At 48.8% G+C, this 20,920-nt stretch overlaps 1 long non-coding RNA gene across 1 annotated transcript in view; it reads right to left on the bottom strand.

The window, feature by feature from the left end:
- Positions 1 to 20,920, bottom strand: part of LOC137644514 (uncharacterized) — a 483,022-nt gene that overhangs the window by 456,262 nt on the left and 5,840 nt on the right. The gene's annotated exons all lie outside the window — the stretch shown is intronic.

The following is a 20,920-nucleotide window of genomic DNA, read 5'->3' as shown; positions in this document are numbered from 1 at the left end:
ATCAAAAAAAGAATGCAAGGATTTATTGAAGAGAAAGCCTGCACAGCGAAAGCTCAAAACTAGAAAAGTGTACTTCACCAAATAGTTGTGAAAACAAATCCAGTTAGCAACAGCGAATTAGTAGGTCTTGCCGGTAGCACGACAGAGAGAAAATTGAGTTCTTTGTTTACAATGAGTACTGAGTACCTGCACGACAGATGGCGCTGTTGAAGTACACCCCCTACCTGCATATCGATCGCTGGCGGATTTTTTACGTAGAGTTTTCTGTCGAGCAGCAGAGCTGCAGCTTATATAATCACCGGCTAAGTTAAATATTGAAAAATAAATTATTGAACATACTTACCCGGTAGTTATATATATAGCTTACGTCTCTGACGTCACGGCAGAAAATTCAAAACTCACGCCAATTGCCAATTGGATAGCCAGGTGTACCACCTATGCGCCCTAGCAAGGTACCTGGGAACCATTCCAGGAATCCTCATATATTCCATGCCTCTAGTCTCTTAGAGGGGAGGAGGGTGGGACTTGAATTATATATAACTACTGGCTAAGTATGTTCAAAAATCTATTTTATAATGAAAATACCATTTTTAAACATAAGACTTACTGAATAGTTATATATATAGCTGATTAACACCTTTGGTGAAGGGTTAGAGACAGCTAGTATATCTGGAATTCTGCTTAAGAGTTAATTAAAACAAACTTAAGGGTTCGTACCTGATAAGGAAGCTGACTTCAATGATACTCTGCCTCATTATGTCTGCTAGCCTTATGAGATCCAGCGGTCCTCCCAGGGGGCTGAAGATCTCGTAGGGACTGTCAAACCGGTGTATATACCTCATTATGACAGAACCTCCTCCAATAACCCATTCCAGGCGCTCTCAAGGAACAAATTTGACCACCTGACAAAATCAATGATTGTGGAAGACTGACACAATCTCCACAAACAAGAATAAAAAACAATTAAAAGTACCAAGAGAAGAAAAGGTTATTGGGATTATGGGAACATAGTGGTGGATCTTTCACCCACTATTGCACTTGCTGCTACGAATGGACCCAGAGTGTAACAGTCCTCGTAACGAGTCTGAACACCTTTCAAATAATATGATGCAAACACAGATTTGCTCCTCCAAAAGGTTATATCCATAATGCTTTGAAGTGATCTGTTCTGTCTGAATGCTGCCGACGTTGCTACTGCTCTGACTTCATGAGTCCTGACCTTTAAAAGAAAAAGGTCTGATTCATTACAATGAATATGTGCCTCCTTAATTAAAAGCCTGATGAAAAATGACAAGGCATTTTTAGACATCTGTAATGAGGGCTTTCTGACCGAGCACCATAAAGCTTCAGAATTGCCTCGTATATCTTTCGTCCTATCTAAGTAGCATCTCAGAGCTCTTACTGGGCATAAGACTCTTTCCAACTCTTCTCCAACCAAATCCGTAAGATTTGGAACCTCGAACGCTTTGGGCCAAGGTTGAGAAGGTCAAGAAAGCCTAATTGTAAGGCACAGACAGCTTTACCATCACGAAATCCCACGTTTTAGCTAAATGCATGTATCTCACTCACTCTTTTGGCTGTTGCAAGACTAACCAAAAATAAAGTCTTCATAGTCAGGTTTTTCATAGAAGTTGAACCTAGAGGCTCAAACCTGTCGCTCATAAGATACTTCAAGACAACATCCAAATTCCAAGCTGGAGAATCTTGTTTCCATTGTTTTGTAGTCTCGAAAGACTTAAGAAGATCTTGCAGATCCTTATTGTTGGATAGATCAAGGTCTCTATGTCTGAACACAGTTGCCAACATGCTCCTATAACATGTAATAGTAGAGGAGGAGAAATTGCACTTCCTATGAAGGTGGAGCAGGAAGTCTGCAATTTGAGCTACAGAGGTACTGGATGAGGAAAGAGAGTTAACCCTACACTACTCTCTAAAGACCTCCCACTTGGACTGATAGACTTTGATAGTCGAAGTCCTTCTTGCTCTTGCAATGGCTTGAGCTGCCTCCTTCAAAAAGTCTCTAGATCTTGTGAGTCTTTCGATAGTCTGAAGGCGGTCAGCTGAAGAGCGTGGAGATTTTGATGGAATCTTTCCAAGTGGGGTTGTCCGAGTAGATCTAATCTTAATGGAAGTATTCTTGGAGTGTCTACTGCCCATTCCAGTACCTCTGTGAACCATTCTCTTGATGGCCAATAGGGAGCCACTAGGATGTTACAAATTTCTGAACTACCTTGTACAGGATCTTGTATGGTGGGAAGGCGTACAGGTCTAGGTTGGACCAATCCATAAGATATGCGTCAATGTGGACTGCTTCTGGATCCGGCACCGGGGAGCAATACGCCTCTAACCTCTTTGTCTTTGAGGTTGCAAAGAGATCTATGCATGGACGACACCAAAGGCGCCATAGGCTCTTGCAAACTTGAAGGTTGAGTGTCCACTCTGTCGGTAGGACCTGACCCCTTCTGCTGAGGCTGTCTGCCATTACGTTTTTCTCCCCTTGGATGAACCTTGTCAGAAGTATAATGTTCCTCTCTCTTGCCCACAAAAGGAGATTCTTTGCCGTCTTGTACAAAGATAGAGTGGGTTCCCCTGTTTGGTAATATACGCCAATGCTGTCGTGTTGTCCGCATTGACCTGAACCACTTTGTTGTTGACTGATTCCTCGAAACTTTTGAGGGCTAATAGAACTGCCAACAATTCCTTGTGGTTTATATGCAGAGACCTTTCATGCTCTGACCATAGTCCCAAAGCTTCCAGCTTGTTTAGGGTTGCTCCCCATCCTGCGTCTGAGGCGTCGGAACATAACACAAGGTCTGGGCTCTTTTGTGATAGGTCGAGACCTTCCTGGAACTTGTTCGGTTCTACCCACCACCGAAAGCAGTCTTTGATAGTGTTCGTAATCAGAATGGACATTGCTTCTAGGTCTTTCTCCTTGTTCCAATGGCTGTTGAGATGGAACTGGAGAGGACGGATGTTCAGTCTTCCTAGGGGAACAAATTGTTCCAAGGAGGAGAGGGTTCCTACTAGGCTCATCCACTTCCTTGCAGAACACATATTTTTGTTTAGAAACGACTGGAGTTTCAATCTGGCCTACTCCATCCTTAAAGGAGACAGAAAAGCCCAAAAAGTCTGACTCCGAATCGTCATTCCCAAATAGAGAATCTCTTGAGATGGAACCGAGAGAGACTTTTCCTTGTTTACAAGGAAACCCAGCTCTGTTGAGAGGTCCAATGCTGTCTGAAGATCCTTCAGGCAGTGATCGTATGAGTGCGCTTTGAGAAGCCAGTCGTCGAGATACAGAGGGGCTCTTATGCCCCTTGAATGAAGGATCTTTGCTACATTTAGCATGAGCTTCGTAAAGACCTGGGGTGCTGTGCAAAGGCCGAAGCATAGGGCTCTGAATTGGTAGACATCTCCCTTGAAGACAAACCTTAGGTAAGGTCTGAAGGTCGGATGGATCGGGATGTGGAAGCGGGCGTCCTGGAGGTCTAAAGAGACCATCCAGTCGCCCTTCCTTACTGCGGCTAGCACTGATTTCGAAGTCTCCAAAGAGAACTAGTCTCCAAAGAGAACTTCGTCTTCAGTATGAACTTGTTCAGCGCGCTCACGTCCAGGACTGGACACAATCCCCCCGAGTTCTTGGGTACCAGGAACAGACAGTTGTAAAAACCTGGTGAACAAGGATCCTGCACCCTCTCTAAGGGCCCCTTTTTTAACATGAGAGACACCTGGGTCGATAGAGATTGTCTCTTTGCCTCCTCTCTGTACCTGGGAGAGAGATCGACAGGAACTAAGACCAAAGGAGGACTCCCTTGAAAGGGGATCTTGTAACCCTCCTTCAAGATCTGGATAGACCACTGATCCGCTCCTCTCTTCTCCCACGCTCGCCAGAAGTTGAGTAGTCTGGCTCCTACTGCCTGAAGGCGAAAGCAGTCAGACCCTGCTTCGCCCTGCTCTAAAGCCTCTTCTCTTACTCCTCCTAGCGTCAGGTCTGGAACTACCCCTGCTGCAAGATCTCCCTCAAAAGGGCTGCGAAAACTTGGGAAAAGTTTCTTCCTTAGGCTTGCGACTAGTAAATGAGGGTGGAAGGGCTTTTCTGGCTGTCTTCGAGACAAGATCCTGAGTAGCTTTTTGAGCCAAGGCTGCCGATATCTCTCTGATTAGTTCTTGAGGGATCAACAATGGAGAAAGAGGCGCGTACAACAGCTCGGACTTCTGAAAAGGAGTAACCCCAGCGAAAGAAACGAGCATAATTGATCCCTTTTCTTAAGGATGCCAGCAGAGAACAGCGCTGCTAGTTCGTTGGATCCATCCCGCAAAGCCTTGTCCATGCAGGACATCAGATGGACTAGAGCAGAGGTACAGTGAACCCTCGCTACTTCGCGGTTCGACCATCGAGGATTCACCACTTCGCGGATTTTTTCCATAACCCATATATATACAGTAATATATATATATATATATATATATATATATATATATATATATATATATGTATGCATGTATTTATGTATATATGTATGTATGTATATATGTAGGTATGTATATGTGTATACATATAAATATATATATATATATATATATATATATATATATATATATATATATATATATACATATATATATATATATATATATATATATATATATATATACAGTGAACCCTCGTTTATCGCGGTAGATAGGTTCCAGTCGCGGCCGCGATAGGTGAAAATCCGCGAAGTAGTGACACCATATTTACCTATTTATTCAACATGTATATTCAGACTTTTTAAACCTTCCCTTGTACGTAGTTCTGTTAACAAACTACCCTTTAATGTACAGAACACTTAATGCATGTACTACAGTACCCTAAACTAAAACAGGCACAAATATTAAAGGTGATTTTATATCATGCATTTCCTAAACACGCTAAAAAGCACGATAAAAAATGGCAACCAATGTTTTGTTTACATTTATCTCTGATCATAATGAAGAAACAAACTGGAGGTAGAGCTTTGCTTATTACCCACACATATTTCCCATACTTTTCCCTTAGAACTACATCACATCTTCCTACTTTAGATATATATATATATATATATATATATATATATATATATATATATATATATATATATATATATATATATATGTGTGTGTGTGCGTGTATATATATATATATGTTTATATGTATACACATATACATACCTACATATATACATAAATACATGCATACATATATATATATATATATTACTGTATATATATGGGTTATGGAAAAAATCCGCGAAGTGGTGAATCCGCGATGGTCGAACCGCGAAGTAGCGAGGGTTCACTGTATATATATATATATATATATATATATATATATATATATATATATATATATATATATATATATATATATATATATATATATATATATCTAAAGTAGGAAGATGTGATGTAGTTCTAAGGGAAAAGTATGGGAAATATGATATTTTAATTATAAAATAAATTTTTGAATATACTTACCCGGTGAATATATAATAGCTGCTGCTCCGGCGGCTCGACAGAAAAACACAAAAACTCGCGAGCGATCGCTATGAAGGTTGCGGGTGTGCCCACCAGCGCCAACTATCGGCCAGATACCGCATATGCATGTAAACAGCTCCAATTCTTCTCATCCCGCTGGGTCTCTATCGGGGAGGAAGGGGGGGCCTTTAATTTATATATTCACCGGGTAAGTATATTCAAAAATTTATTTTATAATCAAAATATCATTTTTAAATATTTAACTTAGCCGGTGAATATATAATAGCTGATTCACACCCATGGTGGTGGGTAGAGACCAGAGTTAATTAAGTTTACAGCGTATATGCTTAGAGTTTTTGAGTTATATCATAACAAAACCCAAATATATAGGTACCTGGTAAGGAAGTTGACTTAGACGATTACTCTGCCTTGTTAGTCTGTCTTCCTCACGAAGCCCAGCGATCCTCTTAGGATGCTGAAAGACTCCCAGGAGCTGAAGTATCAAGGGCTGCAACCCATACAACAGGACCTCATCAAACCCCTAATCTGGGCGCTCTCAAGAAATGACATTTGACCACCCGCCAAATCAACCAGGATGCGAAAGGCTTCTTAGCCTTCCGTACAACCCCAAAACAAGATTAAAAACATTTCAAGAGACAGATTAAAAGGATATTGGAATTAAGGCAATGTAGTGGTAGAACCCTCACCCACTACTGCACTCGCTGCAACGAATGGACCCAGTGTGTAGCAGTCCTCGTAAAGAGTCTGGACATCTTTTAAGTAAAATGACGCGAATACCGACTTGCTTCTCCAAAAGGTCGCGTCCATAATACTTTGCAGAGATCTATTTTGCTTAAAGGCCACGGAAGTTGCTATAGCTCTTACTTCGTGCGTCTTAACCTTAAGCAAGCATCGGTTTTTTTCATTCAAGTGAGAATGAGCCTCTCGTATTAAAAATCTGATAAAATATGACAAAGCAATCTTTGACATAGGCAATGATGGTTTCTTAACTGAGCACCATAATGCCTCAGATCCACCTCGTAAGGACTTAGTACGGGCTAAGTAGAACTTAAGAGCTCTAACTGGACACAGCACTCTTTCAAGTTCGTTGCCTACGATCTCTGATAGGCAAGGTATATCAAAAGACTTAGGCCAAGGACGAGAAGGCAGTTCATTTTTGGCCAGGAAACCAAGTTGAAGTGAACATGTGGCTTTTTCTGTAGAAAAGCCGATGTTCTTACTGAAGGCATGAAGTTCACTGACCCTTTTAGCCGAAGCCAAGCACACTAGGAAAAGCGTCTTGAGGGTGAGATCCTTCAGGGAGGCTGAATGTAATGGCTCAAACCTGTCTGACATGAGGAACCTTAGGACCACGTCTAAGTTCCATCCAGGAGTTGCCAAACGACGTTCCTTAGAGGTCTCGAAAGACTTAAGGAGATCTTGGAGATCTTTATTGTTGGAAAGATCTAAGCCTCTATGACGAAAGACCGAAGCCAACATGCTCCTGTAGCCCTTAATCGTGGGAGCTGAGAGGGAGCGAACATTTCTCAGATGTAAAAGAAAATCTGCGATTTGGGCTACAGAGGTACTGGAAGAGGACACAGATGCTGACTTGCACCAGTCTCGAAAGACTTCCCACTTCGACTGGTATACTCTGATGGTAGAAGCTCTCCTAGCTCTCGCAATCGCACTGGCTGCCTCCTTCGAAAAGCCTCGAGCTCTTGAGAGTCTCTCGATAGTCTGAAGGCAGTCAGACGAAGCGCGGGGAGGCTTTGATGAACATTCTTTACGTGGGGCTGACGTAATAGATCTACCCTTAGAGGAAGACTTCTTGGAATGTCTACCAGCCATTGAAGTACCTCGGTGAACCACTCTCTCGCGGGCCAGAGGGGAGCAACCAACGTCAACCTTGTCCCTTCGTGAGAGGCGAACTTCTGCAGTACCTTGTTGACTATCTTGAATGGTGGGAATGCATACAAGTCCAGATGAGACCAATCCAGTAGAAACGCGTCTATGTGTATTGCTTCTGGATCTGGGACTGGTGAGCAATAGATTGGTAACCTCTTGGTCAACGAGGTGGCAAAGAGGTCTATGGTGGGTTGACCCCAAGTCGCCCAAAGACTCTTGCACACGTCCTTGTGGAGGGTCCATTCCGTGGGTATCACCTGACCTCTCCGACTGAGACAGTCTGCCAAGACGTTCAAGTCCCCCTGGATAAATCTCGTCAACAGGGAGATGCCTCGATTTCTTGACCAAATGAGAAGGTCCCTTGCGATCTCGTACAGCGTGAGGGAGTGTGTGCCTCCTTGCTTGGAGATGTACGCCAAAGCTGTGGTATTGTCTGAGTTGACCTCTACCACTTTGTTTCGAAGAAGGCTTTCGAATTTCATCAAGGCCAAGTGGACTGCCAATAGCTCCTTGCCGTTGATGTGCATGCTCTTCTGACTTGAGGTCCACAGACCTGAGCATTCCCGACCGTCCAGGGTCGCACCCCAACCCAAATCCGACGCGTCTGAGAACAACACGTGGTTTGGGTTCTTGACTGCTAGGGATAGTCCCTCTCTAAGACTGATATTGCTGTCCCACCATTTCAGGCATGCCTTTACTGGTTCGGAGACCGGGATTGATACCGTCTCTAACGTCTTGTCCTTGTTCCAGTGAGAGGCTAGATGGAACTGGAGAGGCCGAAGGTGTAGTCTCCCTAGCGAGACAAACTGCTCCAGGGATGATAGAGTCCCTACGAGACTCATCCAAATCCTGACTGAACAACGTTCTCTTTTCAGCATTAGTTGGACTTTGAGCAGGGCTTGTTCTATTCGGGTGGCAGACGGAAAAGCCCGAAAAACTGGACTGCGAATCTCCATCCCCAAATATAGAATAGTCTGGGATGGGATCAGTTGGGACTTTTCTAGGTTGACCAAAAGTCCCAATTCCTTGGTCAGACCCAACGTCCAATGTAGATCCTGCAGACAGCGATGACTGGACGATGCTCTGAGAAGCCAGTCGTCCAAGTACAGGGAGGCTCGGATTCCCGATAGATGGAGGAATTTTGCCACATTCCTCATGAGCCTCGTAAACACGAGAGGAGCAGGACTGAGGCCAAAGCACAGGGCCCGAAACTGGTATACCACATTCCTGAAAACAAACCTCAGAAACGGTTGGGAATCCGGGTGTATAGGAATGTGGAAGTACGCATCTCGTAGGTCGAGAGAGACCATCCAGTCTCCCTCTCTGACCGCTGCTAAGACGGACTTCGTGGTCTCCATAGTGTACTTTGTTTTCGTAACAAAAACGTTGAGCGCACTGACGTCTAGCACCGGTCTCCAACCTCCTGTATGCTTTGGGACTAGGAAGAGACGGTTGTAAAACCCCGGTGATTGAAGGTCCGAGACTTTCACCACCGCTCCCTTCTCTAGCAACAGAGACACTTCTTGGTTTAGGGCTTGTCTCTTTGACTCCTCTCGGTACCTGGGAGAGAGGTCTATGGGAGTTGTCACTAGAGGAGGTTTGCGTACAAACGGTATTTTGTACCCCTCTCTGAGCAACCGAACAGACTCTTGGTCTGCACCCCTCTTCTCCCAGGCCTGCCAGAAGCTCTTCAATCTGGCACCTACCGCTGTCTGAGGCTGTGGGCAGTCAGACTCTGCCACATGAGGACTTGGCTCCTCTCTTCTTACCTCTCTTTCCCTCGGCACGAGCGCTTCCCCTGCTGGGAGCTCTGCCACGAAAGGGCGGGATAAATCTGGATGCCGGAGTCTCGATCCTGGGTCTTACAGCAAAGGATGTAGAAGGAGCCCCTTTGCGAGCAGAGGACGCCATCAGGTCATGGGTGTCCTTCTACACAAGCGAAGAAGCTATATCCTTAACCAGTTGTTGCGGAAACAAGGACGCTGATAAGGGAGCAAAGAGCAGTTCTGATCTCTGACAGGGAGTAACTCCTGCCGAAAGAAAAGAGCAAAGGGTTTCTCGCTTCTTTAAGACTCCCGACGTAAAGGTGGAGGCGAGCTCATTGGAGCCATCGCGGATGGCTTTATCCATACATGACATGATAAGTAAGGAAACATCTTGGTCGGCAGACGAGATCTTCCTACTTAAAGCTCCTAATGACCAGTCAAGAAAGTTAAACACTTCAAAGGCCCTGTATACGCCTTTAAGCAGATGGTCAAGGTCCGAGGAGGACCAACTAATCTTCGAGCGTCTCATGGCCAGGCGACGGGGAGAGTCTACGAGGCTTGAGAAGTCACCCTGGGCAGAGGCAAGGACTCCCAAGCCGAGAACTTCTCCCGTGTCATACCAGACGCTCGATCTAGAAGCAAGCTTAGAAGGAGGGAAGGCAAAGGCCGTCTTCCCCAAACTCCTCCTGGTATCCAACCAGTCGCCTAAAAGACGTAAAGCCCTCTTGGAAGAGCGAGAAAGCACTAGCTTAGTAAAGGCTGGCTTGGTAGCAGGTAAGCCTAGAGCAAACTCAGACGGTGGCGAACGAGGAGCAACGGCAACAAAGTGATTGGGAAAAAGATCCTTGAAAATCAACATGATCTTCTTAAAGTCCATCGAAGGAGGAACCGCCTTAGGTTCATCTACATCTGAAGGATTATCATCAGGATGAGGATCAGCAACGTCCTCATCTGAAGGATCTTCGTCCGATAACTGCTGAGTTACAAGCAAAGGGGAGACCTGCCTTGGTGGCAATGCTTGACAAGCAGAGTCCACACGCACTGGTGCATCAGTAGCAGTCCAGGACGCTACGTCATGTAACTGCTTAACAGCCTGACTGTCAACAACAACAGGAGCGGGAGGACGCTCGACGTCAACTCGAGACTGCCTTGACTGCCTAGACTGAGCAGTCAAAACAACTCTTGACTGCGGTGCTTGACGCTCAGCGTCAAAACAAGTCAACTTCGCTGGTTGGCGAACGTCCTGAACGTCAACAAGAGCATTAGGAAGCGGCTGAACGTCCACATGCGGCTGAAAGTCAACACGGGACTGCATCGAGTGAGGCTCTACAAAACGTGACTGACGTGACTTAGTAACGCCAACGTCAACAGGACGAGCAAAGGCTCGTTTAGGCGGCTGACGGCCAGGATCTCGATCAGCTAAGCGGCGAGGATCATCGTGAACCTTTTCAGCAGAATAGTCCTCCATAAGAGAGGCAAGCTTAATCTGCATGTCTTGCAGTACAACCCATTTAGGATCAACGGGAATGGGTGCGGTAAGAGACGAGGGTAACGTCTGCGACTGCAAAACCTTGCCTACACCAAGACTCTCGGAGCCTGTGTTACGTTTCTGTTTAGGCGGCGAGCAGTCTTCCGATGACTGCAAAGGGTCAGAGCTGTCCCAATGGCTACAACCAGGACGCTGGACCTGTCCTGAAGGGACTGATTTTTGCTTTAAGGGCCTCGAAACCTTGCTCCACGGTTTCTTACGCGAAAAGCCTTCGGATGACGAGGAGAAAACCGTCTCGCTCGTCTTATGGTAGGGGCGGTCTTGATGAGACACGCCTGAAACCATAGAGGGAACGTCTGTTCGCTGATTAAAGCCTCTCGAACCCATAAGTCCTACGACATTACTTCTCCCTGGGGCTTGGGAGCTTGCAAGAGGTCTCGGACTAGGCGAACGACAGGCACGAACAGACGAACCCTCGGTCGCAACACTGATAACACTTTGCGCACTAATCACTTTCCCACGATTTTCCAATGTGGCACTCTGACACTTTAACTCTTTAACGTCCGCCATGAGTTGATTACGGTCTGTAGCTAACGACTCAACTCTCTCGCCCAAAGCATGAATGGCACGTAACATATCCCGCATTGATGGTTCCTGAGTGCTAGTAGAGGGTTCAGGCACAACTACTACAGGGGAAGGATTAGGTTCAGGGGCATGGGAGGAGGAAAATTCTAACGATCTAGAGGAACTTCTCCTCACCCTATCTCTCTCTAGCTTACGAGAATACTTGTCAAACTCAAGCCAATCGAATTCCGAAAGGCCCACGCACTCCTCACACCGATCTCCTAATTGACAGGTTTTACCCCGACAATTAGAACACACAGTATGTGGGTCGAGAGAGGCCTTTGGAAGACGCTTATTGCAATCCCTAGCATTACACTTACGAAATCTAGGAATTGGAGAAGGGTCAGCCATTTTGAAAAAGTCAAAGAAAGTCCAAAAAACAATCCAAAGTCATCAACAATTAAATCTGTCCAAAAAAGAGTTCAAGAGTTTAAGTTGAAGATAAAACACCTGCACTGCGAAAGCTCAAACCAAAATGAAGTACTTCACCAAGTCTGTTGAAAAACTCCAGGTTAACAGCGAGTAATGGTACGTCTTGTCGATCAGACCGACAGAGAAGAATTGGAGCTGTTTACATGCATATGCGGTATCTGGCCGATAGTTGGCGCTGGTGGGCACACCCGCAACCTTCATAGCGATCGCTCGCGAGTTTTTGTGTTTTTCTGTCGAGCCGCCGGAGCAGCAGCTATTATATATTCACCGGCTAAGTTAAATATTTAAAAATGTCTGGGTAATAAGCAAAGCTCTACCTCCAGTTTGTTTCTTCATTATGATCAGAGATAAACGTAAACAAAACATTGGTTGCCATTTTTTATCGTGCTTTTTAGCGTGTTTAGGAAACGCATGATATAAAATCGCCTTTAATATTTGTGCCTGTTTTAGTTTAGGGTACTGTAGTACATGCATTAAGTGTTCTGTACATTAAAGGGTAGTTTGTTAACAGTACTACGTACAAGGGAAGGTTTTAAAAGTCTGAATATACATGTTGAATAAATAGGTAAATATGGTGTCACTACTTGGCGGATTTTCACCTATCGCGGCCGGGTCGGGAACCTATCTACCGCGATAAACGAGGGTTCACTGTATCCCCCTCTTTAAAAGTACATGTATCGACTTTTTTACCCAGAGCTCCGAGAGTCCAGTCTAGGAAGTTAAAAACTTCGAAGGCTCTGAATATGCCCTTGAGCAGGTGGTCCATCACCGAAGTAGACCAGAAGATCTTGGTCTTTCTCATGGCCGACTGACGAGGAGCATCTACGAGGGTTGAGAAATCTCCCTGGGCAGAGGCAGGAATCCCCAAGCCGATAACTTCTCCTGTCTCGTACCAGATACTAGACCTGGAAGCCAGTCTAGCCAGAGGGAAGGAGAAAGCTGCTTTTCCTAAGGCTTTCTTAGACTGCAACCAGTCACCCATCAATTTAAGAGCTCTCTTAGATGAGCGCGATAACACCATCTTAGTAAAGCGAGCTTTCTTAGAGGCTTTCCCAAGAGTAAACTCAGACGGTGGCGAACGGGGAACCACTGGCACAAAAAAGTCAGAGAAAGTCCTCCGTAAAAACTTTCATCAGTTTCTTCAAGTCGGCAGAATGACGAAAAGAGACAGAGTCCTCGTCATCCGACACTTCATCAAAATCCATAGGAGAAAGCTGGCCTTCTATATCTTTCTCTGGCAACGTTCCTTCGGGAGCAGCAGTGTTGGAAGCAGTCTCCTTCTCAAAAATATCCTGAGTACCAACAGCAATGGAAACAGACACATTACGAGAAATATTACTTTCTCTGGCGAGCGGGCGTGAAGCTAGCGGTTCAGCCGAACGCTCGCGGTCAACTAGATCGAAGTCAAAGAGTTCCTGTACTTGAACTGCATCAATATCCTCTAGTAAAGAGTGAGCCTCATTATCGTAATCCAGACTAACATCTGAAATATGGTCAGGGATAGGAAGTTCCAGATCATATCCTGAAACGCGCTTGCCGTCAATTCCTGACAAGCGTTCGATGATGCGAAGTGCTTGTTGTTCAGCATAAACGACGAGAGCCTGTTTTGCATGTCTTGCAGCATAGCAAAATTAGGATCTAAACGTTGTGAAATCGGGGATGAAATCACAACGTTCTCCTCATCGCTCAGCGGAATAGAGCGCCTGGAAGGTGAAAACCAGTCTGAAGGTTGCGCTGGCGCCTGGAATGAGGTTAAGCCTGGTCCTGACTGCATAGGAGGATCCTTGGAAGAGTCCAACTTCCTATAAGGACGTTTAATCGGAGGACTTTCAAACGTCTCTGGTGTATCCCAGTGACTACATCCAGGACGAGAACTAACAGGACGTCGGTAGGCCTTATCATAGGTCCTCTTAAGAGGTCTGGAAGCAAGCTTCCAGCCTCTTTTAGGCAAGGGGTCATCCGAAGACGACGAGAAACACTTAACCTCACCTTTCCATTGGTGAGAGTGAACGTCCTGGGAAGCGCCCACAGGTACGTTCGAGGGGACGTCTGCTCGTGTCTTCAAGCCTCTCGTCTCCTTTTGCCTTTCGACATTCCTTCTCCCAGGGGTTGGGGACCTTGGAAGAGGTCTAGGACTAGGAGGACGACAGACGAGAGCAGGCGCACCCTCCACTGCACTTAACTTCACTGCACTTTTATCACTTTCACCTTTCAACTGCCTTACATCGGCCCTCAGCTGTGTTCTATCCGCAGCAAGCGATTCCACTTTAGCGCCCAGCGCTTGAATCGCCACTAACATATCTTTGAGTGACAGCTCATTAGCAGTTGCAATAGTGGGATCAGGATCTACCACTACAGGGGAAGGAACAGGATTAATGACATGGGAAGATGAAAATTCTTTAGAAGAGCGAGAACAACTCCGCCTCAATCTATCCCTTTTGAGTTTACGCCTGTACCTATCAAACTCAATCCATTGATGATCTGATAGTAGAACACACTCATCACAGCGATCACCCAAATCACACTCTTTACCTCTGCAAGCAACACAGAGAGAATGGGGGTCAAGTGAAGCTTTTGCAATTCGGGTCTTACACCCACTAGTCACACATAACATGACAAATTCAGAGATAATTTGTATTTTTCCTAACCATACAAACCTTAGCTATTTACATTGGGTTTACCTTTCGGCGTAGCTGAAATTGACGAGCCAATAGATTTTAACGAGGGTTAACTACCCCCGCACTAGTTAGCGGGGGTAGGGGAAGGGGTAACTTGCTACCCCTCCCCCCTCCCCCCCCCACACACACACACACCGGAGATTTGCTTCACTTCACTTAGAAGTAGGACTTGACTTGGGGGACAGGGCTGGCGGGCAAATATGTGTAAATAGCTAAGGTTTGTATGGTTAGGAAAAATGACAAATTCGGAGATAATTTGTATTTTTCCTAACCATACAAACCTTAGCTATTTACATTGGGTTTATCTTTTAGCGTAGCTGAAATGACGAGCCAATAGTTTTTAACGAGAGTTAACTACCCCCGCGCTAGTTAGCGGGGGTAGGGGAAGGGATAGCTTGCTACCCCTCCCCCCCCACACACACCGGTGATTTGCTTCACTTCACTTAGAGGTAGGACTTGACTTGGGGGCCAGGGCTGGCGGGCAAATATATATAAATAGCTAAGGTTTGTATGGTTAGGAAAAATACAAATTATCTCCGAATTTGTCATTTGTTCTGTAACCGAAATACAAACCACGCTATTTACATTGGGTGACTTACCCCTTAGGAAGGGTGTTAAGTCCCCAGCCTTACTGACTTTGGCCTACATAAGTTGTGTGTGGAGGAAAGTGTGACTCGTCCTATGAAGTTGACCTTGAGACCTTTAGATAGGAATCTAGGATAGGACGTTCCCAATACCACCTCGTCAGGGTATGGGGGACGCAACAGTATTAAGCTTAATACTAAGAGCACAAGGAAGCATGGGTTACCTGCAGAGGTCGAGATCAGCTATGCGAGGACCAGGATGCTGCTTCCCCAAGAGAGGGGAGAATGAAGAAAGAAGTAAGGGTCAGACATACTCTTTCATTCACGCAGACTAAAACCGGGTAACAACGCCCTCAACCTACTGCTACTTGTCCATAAAGGAGCCTGAGGTTAGACCAGCTGTTGTGCAGCCACCACAGGGCCGATAGAAAACGTATCGAGACTCCTTTGGGTCACGTCCTGCAGGTAGTGGGCTGTGAAGGTCGTCTGACGCTTCCAGACCCCAGCTTGAAGCACCTGCGTCACAGAGAAGTTTCTCTTGAAGGCCAGGGACGTAGCAACACCCCCTGACATCGTGTGCCCTAGGGCGACGTGACGGAGAAGGGTCTGGATTCAAGGCGTGGTGGATAACCCTTCGAATCCAAGCCGAGATGGTGTTCCTGGTGACCCTCCTCTTTGTCCTGCCTGTGCTTACAAACAATGCTTGCACTTGAGGACAGACTGCAGCTGTTCTCTTCAAGTAGTACCTCAGACACCTCACTGGACATATTAGCAGCTGGTCTGGGTCGCTTGTGACAGAGCAGAGACTCGCGATCCTGAAAGAGTCGAACCGAGGATCCGGCACTCCAGGATTCTGAGTCTTGGCAACAAACTCAGGGACGAACCTGAACGTTACCTCCCCCCATCCCCTTGAATGGGCGATGTCGTACGAGAGACCATGAAGTTCACTAACCCGCTTGGCCAAAGCCAAAGCGAGCAGGAAAGCTGTCTTCCAAGACAGGTGGCGATCGGAGGCCTGGCGTGATGGTTCGAAGGGAGGTCTCTCTTAAGAGACCTCCCTTCGAACCCTGAGGACTCGAACCACGTTCCAAGGAGGAGGTCTCACTTCCGACTGGAGGCAGGTAAGCTCATAGCTACGTATGAGTAGAGAGAGTTCTAGCGAGGAAGAAATGTCCACGCCTTTCAGCCTGAAAGCCAAGCTTAAGGCTGAGCGATAGCCTTTCACTGCCAAGACCGAAAGGCGCATTTCCTCCCGCAGATATACGAAGAAGTCCGCTATTGCTGGAATAGTGGCATCGAGTGGAGAGATACCCCTCCCACGACACCAACCACAAAAGACTCTCCACTTCGCCTGGTAGACTCCCTCAGAGGACCTTCGCAGGTGCCGAGACATTCTCTCCGCAACCTGTTGCGAAAAGCCTCTCTCCGTGAGGAGACGCTGGACAGTCTCCAGGCGTGAAGCCGAAGCGAGGCCACGGCCTTGTGAGGGACGTTGGAGTGGGGTTGTCTGAGAAGCTCGTGTCGTGGAGGAAGTTCTCTCGGGAGCTCCGTCAGGAGCTGCAGAAGGTCCGGGAACCATTCCGCGTGATGCCAAAGCGGAGCTACCAGAGTCATCGAACAGTTGACCGATAGTCTGGTCCTGTTGAGCACACTTCTCATCAGACAGAACGGTGGGAAGGCGTACACGTCGATGTTGTCCCACCGTTGCTGGAAAGCATCTTGGGGTCCGGGACTGGGGAGCAGTATAGAGGCAGCTTGAAATTCAACGCTGTCGCGAACAGGTCCACGGTCGGGGAACCCCACAAAGTCAGGACTTTGTTGGCTATCTGAGGATCCAAAGACCACTCGGTACTCACTATCTGCGAGGCCCTGCTCAGACTGTCGGCGAGCACATTCCTCTTGCCAGGAATGAAGCGAGCTGATAGTGTTATCGAGTGCACTTCGGTCCACCTCAGAATCTCTACTGCAAGATGGGATAGCTGCTGCGAAAAAGTGCCTCCCTGCTTGTTGATATAAGCCACTACCGTGGTGTTGTCGCTCATCACCACCACGGAATGACCCGCCAGGGTCCGTTGGAACTGTTGAAGAGCCAGAAAGACGGCCTTCAACTCTAGCAGGTTGATGTGCAGGCACTTTTTTGATTCTGACCAAAGGCCTGAGGTCCTCTGGTTCAGAACGTGCGCCCCCCACCCTTCTTTTGACGCGTCCGAAAACAGTGTCAATTCCGGGGAGGACGAGAAAACTCACTCCCTTTCGCAGGTTCTCGTCGACCAGCCACCACCGCAGGTCCGTCCATTCCAAAGATCCTATCGGGACCAGGAAGTCCGGGGAATCGGATCCTTGATTCAACCGGGACTTAAGCCGCCACTGAAGAGATCTCATCTTGAGACGGCCGTTTGGAACCAGATGGGGCAGGGAGGACAGGTGACCTAAGAGACGCAACCATGATTGGGCAGGAAGCTCTTCTCGCCTCAGGAAGGGTTCCGCCACCCTCCTCAGCCTTGCTATCCTGTCGTCTGATGGAAAGGCTTTGTGGAGATTGGTGTCTAACAACATGCCTAGATAAACCAGTCATTGGGACGGCTGCAGAGAGGACTTCTCGAGATTTACCACGATCCCCAGATCCTGGCAAAGTCCCAGAAGCCTGTCTCGGTGTCGAAGAAGGGTCGACTCCGAGTCTGCTAGGATCAGCCAGTCGTCCAGATAACGGAGGAGACGGATGCCGTTCCTGTACGCTAACGACGAAATCAGGGTAAACACTCTGGTGAACACCTGAGGTGCTGTGGAGAAACCGAAGCACAGCACCTTGAACTGGTAGGTCTTGCTGTCTAGGCAGAATCTCAAGTACTTCCTGGAAGACGGATGGATTGGGATCTGGAAGTATGCGTCCTTCAGGCCCAGTGTGCACATGAAGTCTTGTGGTCTCACCGCAAGTCTGACCGTGTCCGCTGTCTCCACGCTGAACGGAGTTTGCTTGACAAACTTGTTCAGAGCTGAGAGGTCGATGACGGGTCTCCAGCCTCCAGACACCTTCTTTACAAGAAAGAGTCGACTGAAGAAGCCTGGGGAGCCGTCAACGACCTCCTGGAGAGCATCCTTCTTGAGCATGGTCTCGACTTCTGCTCGAAGGGCTAGCCCCTTTGCCGATCCCATGGCATAGGAGCTCAACGACACTGGATTCGCTGTCAGGGGAGGTTGAGATGTCGTGAATGGGACGCGATATCCTTGGCCGATCACGGAGACCGTCCAAGCATCGGCCCCATGTTGCTGCCACCTGTGCACGCAACTTTGAAGGCATCCCCCCACAGGTGGACACGCGGGGGGACTGCTTACCGCCCCTCTTGTCCTTGGCAAGAAAGGGCTGGGGCTTAGACACCACTTTCTTAGCTGCCGGCGCCTGCTTCGGTGTCTTGCGAGGCTGCTGCAGATGTTGCTGTGAAGCTGGAGGCTTGTAGGGCCGAGATGCAAGGGCCCTTTGGAGGAGGGAGTCCTGACTCGACTTCCTCCACCTCTCAGCTGTACGTTCCATGTCCTGGGGCTCAAACAAATTCCCCCCGAGAAGGGAGGCGTGTCTGAGCCTGTTGACGTCCACGGCGGGGACCTTCGGATGGATCTTCTCAGTCACCGCATCACGACGCTTGAGCACCGAGTTGGCCCACAGGTTGGTAACCTGATGTGCCAGGAACTCGATCGAGAGGAGGAAGGTCTCCAGGGCCTTCCTATTGCTCTCCTTAGACAGATCCTCAGAGCGCAATAGGATGCCCAGAGACCCTAGCCAGACATCCGGCCACGAAGTGGCCTGCATGGCGCACTTCGCGACCTTCTCATGGCTTAGAATCTCCAACGCCGAGAACGTCACCTGCCGGGCGGAGAGCTTCTCAAGAGGAACTCCCCTAGTAAGCTCTTCTACCGAATGGTGGAGGGGAAGAGCGAGGCTAGACTCCCCCATGATCTCAAAATACCTCCTCTGCTGGAGACGAGGAGGTGGGAGGAGTTTGTTCCCGGCAGAGGAACGACTGGAGGTAGCGAGTACTGCGAGCTGAGCATTAGCCCTGATCCAGGACCGTGTCCTTGCCTTCACGGGGGGCGATCACAGGGTCCATGAACCCGTTGAGCTGTCTCATCAGGCCCAGGACCTGCCAGAAGGCATGCTCAGACTCTTGCTGCTCCCGTCCCTGCGGACTGGCAGCTAAGTCTCCTGTCCCTGGAAGCTCTTCCTGGGGAGACACGTGGACGTTCTCCCGCGGTCTAGCTGGTTCCTGACGAATACGTGCAGAAGACTTCGGCAACGTCTTGGAGTCCTTGGGTTCCCTCCTGGGCGTTATACAAGACTCCAGCAAGGTGGTCTGGTAGGCACCTTCCGCGCGAGACGATTCTCCTCCACTGGACTCACCCAAGGACGGAAAAGCCTCGTCTACGGGAGAAGGAGAAAACGACTGCGAAGGGGAAGGGGCCTTCCTGACGGACCTCTTAGGAACCAACTTCTCCATGGGAGAAGTCACCACGAAGTCCACTCCTCTCCTTCTCTTCAGCGGGGGCTTGTGTCCTGGATCGGCGAGTGCCGGCTTCATAGCCTTCACTAACGCCCGCATCAAAGGACCAAACCAGAACTGCCGAGACACGGACGCAGAGTCCGAAATTCCCGCTGGAGGGAAGGGGATCGGGCAATCCTTCAGAGTGGACACCACTGGACCTGCCTGTAAAAAAGAAGGGGAAGAAAGTTGCCTTGACCTCTCCGAAGGTCCTTCCTTGTCCTGCAAAAGAGACCTGCGCTTAGGGGGAGGCGATCCCGACTGCGACTTGGCGACACGCATCCCTGCTGCTGCCGCGAGCTGCGGAACCCGACGCGAACGGGGGTCGTGCTGACGCTCGCGCGAGGGCGACACGAAAGTCGCGCGCGAGGGGCTGTTGGAGCGCGGGCGCGCAATCGCGCGGAGACAAACAAGCGCGGGAGCGATCGCGAGCGGGCGCGTAGGCGAGTGAGCGCGTGGGCGAGAGGGCGCGTAGGCGAGCTGGCGAGTGAGCGCATTGGCGAGTGAACGCGTTGGCGCGTGGGCGAACGAGAGCACTCAGGAGATCGCTGAAGGCCAGGGGACCGATAGTGTCCTGTAGACCTGTGACGCGAGGGCGAGCGATGGCGAGCCGGCGATAGATAGCGCGTTGGCGAACACTGGCGCGTTGGCGAGCGACAGCGCGTAGACCGCGCAGGCGAGCGACAGCGCGTAGACCGCGCAGGCGAGCGGCCGCGCGTGGGCGAGTTGATCGCAGGGGACCTATGTTTCTTCGGATCTGCTAGGCGCTGACGCGTAGGAGAGCGCTTGCACGCAGGCGATGGATCACGCGGAGGATCTGGAGATCGCCGGCGCTCAGGAGAACGCTGACGCGCTGGAGATCGTTGACGCGCAGGAGATCGCTGACGAGAACAAGAACGTTGACACGTCGGAGATCGCTGTCGCGCTGGCGAGCAGGGAGACGGCGCGTAGAAGGCTGCGCAGGAACTGTCGGCGCGACGCGCGAAGGCGAACGCTCGCGAGTGGTCTCAGGAAGAGGAGGCGCGTGGGCGTGCAGGAACTCTAGATGTACGCGCAGGAGACCGCGCGCGTTGCTGCGCAGGAGAAAGCTGATGAGCAGGATCGCGAGGAGAAGTTAAGTCCTTGCCCAAGTCCTGAACCGGAGTTCTAGGGCGCGTGGGCGCACAGGGCGCGTGTCAGGAACTGGAAGCCCAGGTGCGTGTTGACGAGCAGGAGATCTAGTGCGCTCAGGAGACCGTTGGCGCGCTGGGCGCGCAGCAGGAACAGGAGGATGTTCGTTATCCTTAGGAGAGCGCTGGCGAGCAGTAGGGCGTTGATCATCAGAAGAGCGCTGGCGAGCAGGAGAGCGCTGGCGATCAGGAGAGCGCTGGCGATCAGGAGAGAGCTGGCGAGCAGGAGCACGCTGACGAGC

This window comes from Palaemon carinicauda, chromosome 1, assembly GCF_036898095.1.
Source record: "Palaemon carinicauda isolate YSFRI2023 chromosome 1, ASM3689809v2, whole genome shotgun sequence".
In the NCBI taxonomy this organism is placed as follows: domain Eukaryota; kingdom Metazoa; phylum Arthropoda; class Malacostraca; order Decapoda; family Palaemonidae; genus Palaemon; species Palaemon carinicauda.
The sequence above is the reverse complement of the archived record's forward strand: the minus strand, read 5'-3'. Positions and strand labels throughout refer to the sequence as shown.